The sequence below is a fragment of the Rhincodon typus genome, chromosome 11, assembly GCF_021869965.1.
Source record: "Rhincodon typus isolate 14 chromosome 11, sRhiTyp1.1, whole genome shotgun sequence".
Lineage (NCBI taxonomy): Eukaryota > Metazoa > Chordata > Chondrichthyes > Orectolobiformes > Rhincodontidae > Rhincodon > Rhincodon typus.
Genome location: NC_063342.1, coordinates 67,170,193 through 67,181,546, shown reverse-complemented (window position 1 = coordinate 67,181,546; position 11,354 = coordinate 67,170,193).

Below are 11,354 nucleotides of genomic sequence, written 5' to 3'. Positions count from 1 at the left end.
AAGGGGCTTGGGATGGTGGAGAGTGGGGAGGCAGTGGGGCCCAGGATTGAGTTGAATAGATAGAGACGGTGCCAGAAGAGTGAGGGGTTAAAAAAGGAGAAGCAGACAAAAGGGGTTGCTGATGATAAGACAGAAAGAGAGAGAAAGATGCTGAATCGGAATGTGAATAGTTGAAAAAGTGTTGGCTGTGCTGGGAGCAACCCATACAAAACATGACCTGGAGGTGTGGTTGTAGGTAACAAATATGGAGGAAGGTGTTCATGTTCTGTGATTAATGTTGCACACTGAAGTCTTTGAGGTACCTGGTTGGGAGATGAGGTGTTCTTCCTCCAGCTTGCACTGAGCTTCGTTGGAGCACTGGAGCATGCCTGAGGCAGAAATGTTGGTGTGGGAACATGGTGGTGTGTTGAAGCGGCAGGAAACTGGAAGTTCGGGGTCATTCTTATGCGTAGAACGTAGGTGTTCTGCGCAGTGGTCACCAAGTCTGTGTCTTGTTGCTCTAATGTAGAGGAGACCCCATTGTGAGCAGTGAGTAAGATTGAATGAAGTGCAGGTAAAATGTTGCTTTACCTAGATTGTGTTTTTGGGGCCTACGATGTAGTAGAGAGGGAGGAGGCAAATGGGCAACTATTGTAACTTCTGCAATTATAGGGGAAGGTGGCTTGGGGATGTGAGGTGGTGTTGAGAAAAGAGGAGGGGTGTACCAGGGTGCCCTGCAGGGACTGGGCCCTGCAGAATGCTGACAAGGGTGGGGAGGGGTGAGGGAAATAAGTATCTGGTGGTAGCATCCCACTACAAGCCCCATGTTAGTATAGAAATTGATGTCCTGCAGTCTAAATTGAATCTTAATTGCGAGCAATTTAACGTCCCAGCTGTTTGGGTCTTGTTCGGCATATAATCTAACCAATTCCACATGAGAAAGGCCAGCCAATGGTAAGATAGCAATTCATTGAAGGTCTTCAATGGGGTAGAATAGCTCCAGGGCCAACAGCAATAAATTAGCTAATAGATTCTGTCCTGGGATCCCCAGCCTCTATAATTATTACCTCAATGTACCTTGGTGACCCATTCTCCCACTAGAAACAGGGGCCTCCATCTGGTGAGAGGATTGTTTGTGTAGGGGCCCTCCAGCTCATCTGCCAGATTTAAATGAGAGTTTGAAGTCAAGGTGGTCTCTTCGCCAGTAGAACAGGGCCAAACAAGCAAAAGTCAAAATTGGTCCCCTGTGGCTGTTTACAAGTTAAAACCAAATTTTTGGCAGGCAGTTTCTTATGAGGTTTCTGACCCTTTAAAAATAAATATTTAGTAACGTCTATATTTATCTCACTAAAGGACATGCTCCATAAAATACGAAAACAGTGGCATCAGTCATAGGGGTATTTTGTTCAAAGACTTGTGGTAGTTTTTACAGCATTGAAGGGGTTAAATAGATGTTGAAGTTTGTTTTCTGAAACTAATCTTGTGCACCAATCTGTAGTGCAGCTCTTCTTATGAGTCAGATAGGCTCACAGACAACCCTTAACAAAAGGTCACAGAAACTTTGGTCTGCTATCTTAAACTAAACCTCACACTGCAGAGAGTTCAAATCAGAAGACGGGCAGGCCACAGGAGTGAATCCTGCCAAATGCAGATAACATCCTCATATCACACACTCCTTTAAATCTGACATTTCAAACCTATGCTTGAGGTCGTATCCAGCATATGACTCAGAGGCACATGCTTTCATCAATTTTAAAAATTGAGCTAAAAACTTTGACTTGTCAACAGGATTTGGAACTCATACAGAACTGACACTCTATAAACCAGGCACAAAATAATATCTATTTCTAGTTTTTCCACTAGCTAATGTTTTCTAAGCAAAATAATCTTAGATTCCACCCAACATTTTTTTCAAGCCAACATTCAATGCATGTTCAAAAGGTGCTGAAGCAAATAGAGGTGATATAGAAATTGCACTTCATCGAAAAGCTGCCTACATTCGTTCATTGTACAAAACACACACAGGACTAATGGATGGTACAAAAGAAGGATGAGACTTACATTTACACATAAGTGATCTGAGGAGTGTCCTAAAATGCTTAATAGCCAATGAATACTTTTGAAGTGATGTTTTCTAGGGGGACACGGGAGTCCATTTATCCACAGTGAGATCCTGCATGAACTGAAGAAAGAAAGAGTGGAATTTATATAATGCCTTTCACCACCACAGATATTCCAAAGTGTTTTACAGCCAACAATTTATTGGCACCAATCTGCCTGTCTCCATATAGCCAGAAGCCAATTCTCCCACCTGCAAATTGCATGTCGGGATCCTGCAGAGGTCCCAGCAAATGTGTGTATCAGAATTGCTTGGGAGATGTGAACTCTTGACGAGCATTTTCCTACTACCCCGGGGCCTCCAAAAAAACGTCTCCAACTTCGAGTTGTCAAACAGTTCTGACAGGCATACCTGGATAATTACCCAAGAAATCAAAATGTTAGATTGAAAAATCCCAGTCTGATTCCTTAATAATGATATAATTGATTCCTCTTGGCTAGCCCAAGCCAGCTTTCTGAATCTTTGACCTGATCTGAGTATACCCCACAACCCAACTAACCCCATCCAGCAGCTCCCCTCATCCAAACTCACCACACGATAACCCCCATGCCCCACACCCCAGCTCCCGATCCTCCGTCCCCCCATCTAGATACAGCAGCCACCCAGCTACTACTCATGACCCTCTGGCTTCTCCCAACCTCAGATTGTCTTCTAATTTGACCTCGCTGCCTGACTACACCCCTTTCACTTTCTCTCCCTTCACTTCTCCTCTAACCCCACCGCTCTGACAGGCCCCTGACACCCAGCCTAACCCCCTTCCCCCTCCCTCTGACCTGACCTCACCTGACATCACCACTTTGTCTAGCTGTCACTCTGCCAAGCTACAATCCCACCCATCCACTACAATAAGAGATAACAAGGTGTAGAGCTGGATGAACACAGCAGGCCAAGCAGCATCAGAGGAGCAGGAAAGCTGACGTTTCAGGCCTAGACCTTCATCCACTACAATACTCAGCTTTCACCCCACCTGATTTCCAATCCACTGGGAAATTTTCAAAATCCACAGAGCTTTAAAAGATCACAACTAATGCATCTATTATCTCTGCAGACACTTTTAAGTCCCTAGGATGAAAGCTATTAGGTCCAGGAAATCAGTCCACCATTAACTCTAACACTTTTCTCAGTACTGTTTGCTTAGTGATTATGAAAGACACCCCCTCCCTTTTATTTCTTGATTTTGAAACATTCTTCACATATTTTTGTGTCTTCCACAGAGAGGACAGATACAAAAGATCTGTTCAATATTGCCACATTTTCTTGTTTTCCATTAATTCGCTATTCTCAACCTCTAAGGGATCGATGCTCGATGCTTAGTTATTCTTTTCCTTATTAAAGACTGTTAAAAACACATGGTAAGAAAGAGTTTCTACATTGTAATTAGCTTTCTTTCATTCTAATTTCTCATTTTTTGATTTCTAAAATCTATCCAAACTTCTGACCTGCTAATGTTTCCAGTGTTGCATACTTTTTTCTTTCAAATTGAGACCACCCTTAGCTTCCTTAGCTCAGCACAGATTGTATCTCCTTCTCATATAAAGTCTTTCTTTCAGTCAAGTTACATTCCAGCAAGAGAGTTATGGAATATCTCTTTATACGTCTGCAGTTGTTTCACTATTGTCCTACCTTTTAGCCTATTTTCCCAGTTCACTTTAGCTAACTTTGACCTAAGAGCCTTGTAATTGCATTTATTTAATTTCAGACATTAATCTAATATCCGCATTTCTCACTGTTAAAATTGAATGTGAAATTCTATCCAGTTCTAATCAGTTTTGCACACAGGCTCATTTATATAAGGCCTTTAATTAATCCAGTTTCACTGTATTAAAATAGCCGGCTCCATGGTTGCCACTGGAATGTTTTGCTCCAAATTATTGTCCCAAATACACACTATGAAGTCACCTTACAGGCTACCTTTGCCAATATCTTTCGACCAATACACAAGAAAATTAAAATAATCTATGATTATTCCAGTACCTTTCTAACAGGTCCTGACTACTTATTGCTTTATACCTTACTTTTCTTTTCCTGGCATTTGTGCGGTACAAATATTACAATGACCATTTCCAATAAGAGAAAATCTAACCATCATCCCTTGACATTGAATGGCATTACTATCACTGTATTCCTCACTATCAACATCCTGGGGGTTACCATTGAGCAGAAACTCAACTGGACTCATAAATACAGTGGCTACAAGAGCAGATCAGAGGCTAGGAATGTTGCAGTGAGTAACTCACCTCCTGACTCCCCAAAGCTTGTCCACCATCTACAGGGCACAAGTCAGGAGTGTGATGGAATATTCCCCACTTGCCTGGATGGGTGCAGCTCTAACAACACTCAAGAAGCTCAATACCATCCAGGACAAAGCAGCCTGGTTGATTGGTACCATTATCCATTATTATTCACTCCATCCACACCAACACTCAGGAGCAGCAGTGTGTACCACCTATAAGGTGCACTGGAGAAATTCACCAAGGCTCCTTGGACAGCACCTTCCACACCGATGACCACTTCCATCTAAATGGATTAGGCAGCAGATTCACTGGAATACCACCACCTGCAAATTCCCCTCCACTTTTCATCCTGACTTGGAAATATAATGCTGTTCCTTCACTGTCGCTGGTTCAAAATCCTGGAATTCCCTCCCTCGGGACATTGTGACTCAACCTATCGCATTTCAAGAAGGCAGCTCACTACTGCCATCTCAAGGGCAAGCACGGGTTGGCCAATCAGCGATGAGAATAAAAAAGATTGTTAGATGGCCTATATCCTATTCTCAGGAGTAACATCTTTGATATTTCCTATCTCTACCCAACATCTTAATCTTCTGAATAAAGGTCAACCTCAATACAGCACTAATACCATCCTTAATTAACAGACCTACCCGCATCACATTTTTACCAACTTTCCTACCTTGCACTCTTGTTGTGCAGTGGTAGTGTCCCTAACCCTGGATTGAGAAACCTGGGTTCAAATCCCACCTGCTCCAGAGGTGTGTAATAACGTTGTTGATTTAAAAGAAAAGCTTGGTTGGATATTTGGTACTTTCCCTTGTGGGTGGCTCAGTGGTTAGCACAGCTGTCTCACAGCACCAGGGACCCGGGTTCAATTCCAGCCTCGGGTGACTGTCTGTGTGGAGTTTGCACATTCTCCCCGTGTCTGCATGGGTTTCCTCACACGGTCATAGATGTGCAGTTTAAGTGGAATAGCCATGCTAAATTGCCCCATAGTGTGCAGGCTAGGTGATTTAGCCATGGGAAATGTGGGGTTACAGGGATCGGGTAGTGGGTGGATCTGGATGGGATGGTCTTCAGAGGGTCGGCGTGGACTCAATGGGCTGAATGACCTGCTTCCACACTGTAGGTATTCTATGATTCTACCTTTTGCAATGTCAAATATCCTTGCATATCTAAGTTCCATCCATTGTGATGTTTCAACCATATCTCTAATGACTATCAGGGCATATATATTAATATGTGCTAATACTAACAACTCATCCATTTTAATATGAATGCTGCATGCATTCAGATACAGTGCCTTTAATTTTAACCTTTTTACCATCCTTGCAAATACTGGCCTTATCTGCAAGCAAGTTTATTTGTTCTGTTCTTTCCTGTCACATGCTAGCTATCACTACTTATGTTACGACACTGCTCTATTACCTTGCCAGGACATAAAACAGAAGTTGCTGGAAAAATTCAGCAGGTCTGGCAGCATCTGTGAAGAAAAATCAGAGTCAACATTTCAGGTCCGGTGACCCTCCCTCAGAACTGAAGGGTCACCGGATCCAAAACCTGCTGAGCTTTTCCAACAGCCTCTGCTTTTGTTCCTGATTTACAGCATCTGCAGTTCTTTCAGTTTCTATTACCTTGTCCATTATTTTAATGTTACTTCATTTTCTCTCATGTGATCCTTTGCCCCAACTGTGGCTTAAAGTCGTCTCTACTGAATTAGTTATGTGACTTCTCAGACCACTGATTTACAGTATTGTTCAGGTGAAGGCCATTCCAACAATACAGCTCCTACTTTCTCTGATACTGGCTAGTGCTCCTTGAATTGAAACCCATTTTTCCCACACCAGTCTTCGAATTGAGTCTAATTTTATTGAACGTACACCAATTCACTCATGGCTCAGGTAGTAACCCAGACTCTATTACCTTTGTGGTTCTGCTTTCTAATTTCCCCTCCCTCCCCACGCCAGCTGTTCCTTGTCCCCAAACAGAACCTCTTTTCTGGAATGCCTCTGAATGCACTAACCCAGGAGTGAGGAGGAACACTTTCCAACAAGCTGGTACTTTTTGTGGATTTAATACACTACATGCACCTGAGCTACATCTCAATCTCCTCCCTGTGCTAAAACCTTGCCAGAGTGTTCAACACATTAAGCTCTTTAAAGTATTTTCACCATATGAGGCCCTCTACTGTGAGATAACAGGAAGCGTTATGTTACCGAACTAGCAAATGAGAGACACTGAATAATTCTCCAGGGCATGAGTTCAAATACTACTAAGATCTCCATTAACCTTAATTCGTATTGAAACTGCCAGATTTTGATAAAAACTTATCTAGTTCACTAATGAACTGTAAGGAAGAAAAATAGGTATCGTTATGCAGTCTAGACTATATGTGACTTCAGATCCAAAGCAATGGGATGGGCTTTTGAATGAACTAACAAGCAAATCAGTTATGTCAAAAGACAATGGAAAAGCCAATTAAGAAGAATATTGGTTATTGGCTGAAGCAATGGTTTTGTAAGAAGGGGCCTGTTGACCTTGCCAAGTCATAGTCGCATTTGCCAAATCATACCTTACAGACAATGTAAATGACAAAGAGCGACATCTGATATACGGTTGTGAGGGAATCACCATAGATGTCTTCAATATTGACTCTGAACCTAATCAAGTTTCTTGGCATCAGTGCAAATATGATCAAGGAAACATCCTGCTCGATAACTACCTACTACCCTACCTCAACTGATGAATTAGTGCTCCTCCACCACCTGAAAGAATCAGTGAGGGTAACGCAGCCATGGAAGGTAACCTGGGTAATGGGCTTCAATGCCCATATTTAAAAGTAGTGCACTAGCGCTGCTGTTAATAGAGCTGGCTGAGTCCTGAGAAATGTATTTGTGAAACTGGACCTGCAACAATATAGAACCAACGTGAAGGAGTAACCTATTTGACCTCATTGTCACCAGTCCACTATTGCAGATGCACCTATGGATAGTTTTGGTAGAAATATCAACCACACAGTCCTGGTGGAGACAAAACCTTGTTTTCACACTATGGAGACCTGCCATAGTGTGAGTGGAACACCCACTGTGAGAACACTCAGAACTCACAACTGGGCACCAGTGAGGCATGTGAGCATCAGCAGCAACAGAATTGGATTCAACCACAATCTGTAATCTAATATCATGCCGCATCCTTCACTTTCTCATTGTCATCAACTGAGGTGACATAAATATTATTAATCAGCCTATTCAGAGATGTTACGACTCACCTCTAGCACAGTCAAGACTTGAAATCTTTAAAAAAACACAGAAATGGAATTGACCCATGTAGTCTGTCAAAACCTTGGATTTAAATTTAATTTTCAATCTAACACTATCCCAACTGAGGTTTTTCAGCTGGCGGTGAGGTGACATACCCTGGTCGATTAGAAGGATAAGTGGGCATGCTAGGAACAGCACCATACATACTTAAAAATTAGTTGCCAACTTAGTGAAGCTATACCACAGGACTATGAACTTGCTAAACAGTGGAAGAAGCATGTTAAAAACAGAGGTAAACAATTCTGCAACAAACAGGTTAGATCAAAACTCCTTCCACATACAGTTGTGGATGAAAGTAGAAAAATAAACAAGTAACTAGAGGAGAAGGCTCCACAAATATTCCTATCCTTGATAATGCTGAGGCCCAGCACATTAGTACAAGACAAGACTAAAGAATTTGCAACTAATTTCAGCCAAAAGTTTGTAGTAGATCATCCATTTTAGGCTCATTCTGTGGTTTTCAGCATCACAGAGCTCAGCTTTCAGTCAATTTGATTCAATCCAAATAATATTAAGAACCATTGAGCACACTGCACAGAGTGAGTCTGTAGACAACATCCCATCTGAAGACTTGGGCTCCAGAACTAACTGCATCCCTAGCAAGGCTGTTCCAGCACATATCCAACACAGACATCTACCTGATGATGTGGAAAATTGCCAGGGTACATTCTGTTCATAAAATATAGGACAAATCCAATCAATACAATTATCGCCCCAACAGTATACACTCAATCATAGCAAAGTGATAAAAAGCGTTGTCGGTAATATTAACAAAAAGCAATAACCTGTTCTCCAAAGCTGAGTTTGGGTTTCACTGGGACCACTTTGCTCCAGATCTCATTTCAGTATTGGTCCAATCACAGAAATAAGAGCTGAATGTCACTATCCGTGACACTGGGGTTGGTATCAAGGAACTCTCGTGAAATCAGAGTGAAAATTTCCACTGGCTAGTGTCATACCTAACACAAAGGCAAACAGTTGTGTGTGCTGAAGATCAATCATTTCAGCCCCAGTACATTGCTGCAGGAATTGTTTAGGGTACTGTACCAAGCTGAACCATCTTCAGAGAGATAGCAAGAACTGCTGATGCTGGAGTCAGAGATAACAGTGTGGAGCTGGAGGAACACAGCAGGCCAGGCAGCATCAGAGGAGCAGGAAAGCTGACATTTCAGGTCAGGACCCTTCTTTCAGCTCTTCTTCCTTCTTAAGGTTAGAAATGGGGATTTTTTATTTTGAACATTGCATAGTCTTCTGTACTATTCACTCTTTAAATAATTTGGCAGTCTGTGCCCATATGCTGCAAGACCTAAACAACATTCTGGCTTGGGTTGACAGGTAAAGGTTATTTCCAACGAGTGCATCTCAACATCTCCCCTTGACATTCAACTGTATTACCATCACTGAATCCTCAACTATTAACTTAACCAAAAGCTTAACATAAATTGGTGGCTACAAGAGCGGGTCAGATGTTGGGAATTCTCTGTTGAGTAACTCACTTCCAGCTTCCCTAAAGTCTGTCCACCGTCTACAAGGAACAAGTCAAGATTGTGGTGGGTTACTCCCCACTTGTCTAGTAGTACAGCTCCAATAACACAAGAATTTAGATACTATGTGGGACTGTTTGATTGGTAACCCTTCCACAACCTTCAACATTCATTCCCTTCATTATCAGTGCATAGTGGCAGCAGTGTGTACCATCTGGAAGATTTAGTGCAACAACTCATTTAGGGTCCTTTGACAGCACCTCTCAAACCTGAGATCTCTACCAGCTTGAAGGTGAAGGGCAGCAGGCTCATGGGAACACCAACACCTGAAAGTTCCCCTCTACAACACACACTATTCTGACTTGGAAATATATAATTATTTTCTCATGATTACTGGGATTAAATTTGGAATTCCCACCCCCACCGCCCCCGCCCCCACCCCACCAACCTTAACAGCACTGTATGGGTGTACCTACAGCACATGGCTTACAGCGGTTCAAAAAAATGGTTCATCACCATTTTCTCAAGGGCAATTTGGGATGGGCAATAAATGTTGGCTAAATCAATGATGTCTTCAGTACATGAACAAATGAAAGAAAACACAAAAATAAGTCTCTTAGGAGCTTTCTGGCACAGTCAAGGAAATAAGAATCATGTGTCAAGTTGCCCCGAACATTACAGAATGTACCACAGCAAGGTCTCTTTTATTAAAAACACGCACAAAGCCCTGACAGCTATTTCATCACCTGCATTTGCCATCTGTATTTGTCAAAGCAATTAATGCCAATATTTGGCAAAAGAAATGATGTGAGATTAGATTACTTCCAAATTGAAATACTTGAAACATTTTGAAATTCCTTCTTAAAGTTGAACTGACAAGAGCAAAGTTTCTGATTCCTGATTCTAGATTTTTATTTAAACAGAATACAGGAACAGCACCATTCTTGTTATTGTTTCACTATGGCTATGGAGGAATCAGTAACCTTCCAGTCCCCCTGTAATTAACTATCAGCACCCAGTGTAAGGTGTTGCTGCATTTAGAGAGTGTGTTTGCAGTAAATGTAAGAAAAGCATAGCCTGTAACAGAGTGTTCTGTACTAGTAGATCAATGTTTATCAAATAGACTGAAAAAAGTCCTTAGTCATGGTTTTGCCTTTATTCCAAATAGTACATTAAATCTAGGTTTGTTCAAGGGAAAATATTCCTAATTCAGATTGGTATCAGCTCACAAATTAAAGCACTTGCTTTGTACCTAGAAAACATCTATCTGCTGTTATCTATTATATTTTGTTTTACCTACAACATACACTTCCTGTGTCAAATTAACTTCCTTTGCACTTCCATCACACATTTTCAGATCATGCTTTTCTGTTACACTTTGGGTCACGCTCATATTACCAATTGTACTGTGTTCAAGTCCGATGTGCTGCTGCATACTTCAGACCAGTTCTATCTCCCTAAATGGGTGATACTGTGGGACCGTTGGCCACAGAACAGCTGCTTTGCAGCTTCTAAAATCGGCCCTGTAATCCAAAGCTGCCTGTCTCCATTTTTCTCCCGTTACTAGATTCTGATCCCTTTCCCTCTACTCAAACAAATGAATTCTTCAGCCCAAAGTTACAAGGCCTGAGGCTAGAAGCCTCAGCCCTATCTGCAGGGATGTAAACCTTGCCTTTAGTGGCAACTGCTTGAAGTTCTTTAAATGGGCTTATGTGCTGTTAAATTATTGTACTGATTTTAAAATCATTTTCCCAGATGTTTCTCACTATGGCAGAAGGGATTTTCTCAAAAAGACTTCCCCAACTGATAGCTGGCCAAGTCTGCATTGTTAAAATTGATACTGTTTATTGTATATTTTAAGTAGTACATGATACCATAGGAAATGCTACCAAATCATCTGTTCACTAAAATAGCCAATGAACAGGACTTCTTTCATTTTTTAGTTATTCATTCACAGGATGTGGCATTGCTGGCTGCACCGACATTTATTGCTCATCTCTAATTGCCCTTGAAAAGGAAATGGTGAAGTGCCTTCTTGAACCACTGCAGTTTGTTTAGATGCAAGCACAGTGCTATGGAGAAGGGAGTACCACAATTTTGATCCAGTGACAATGAAGGAATGGTGATATATCTTCAAATCAGGATGGTGAGAGTTTTGGAAAAGAGCTTGCAGGTGGCGATTTCCAAGCAGCTGCAGCCCTTGTTCTTCCAGCTGTAA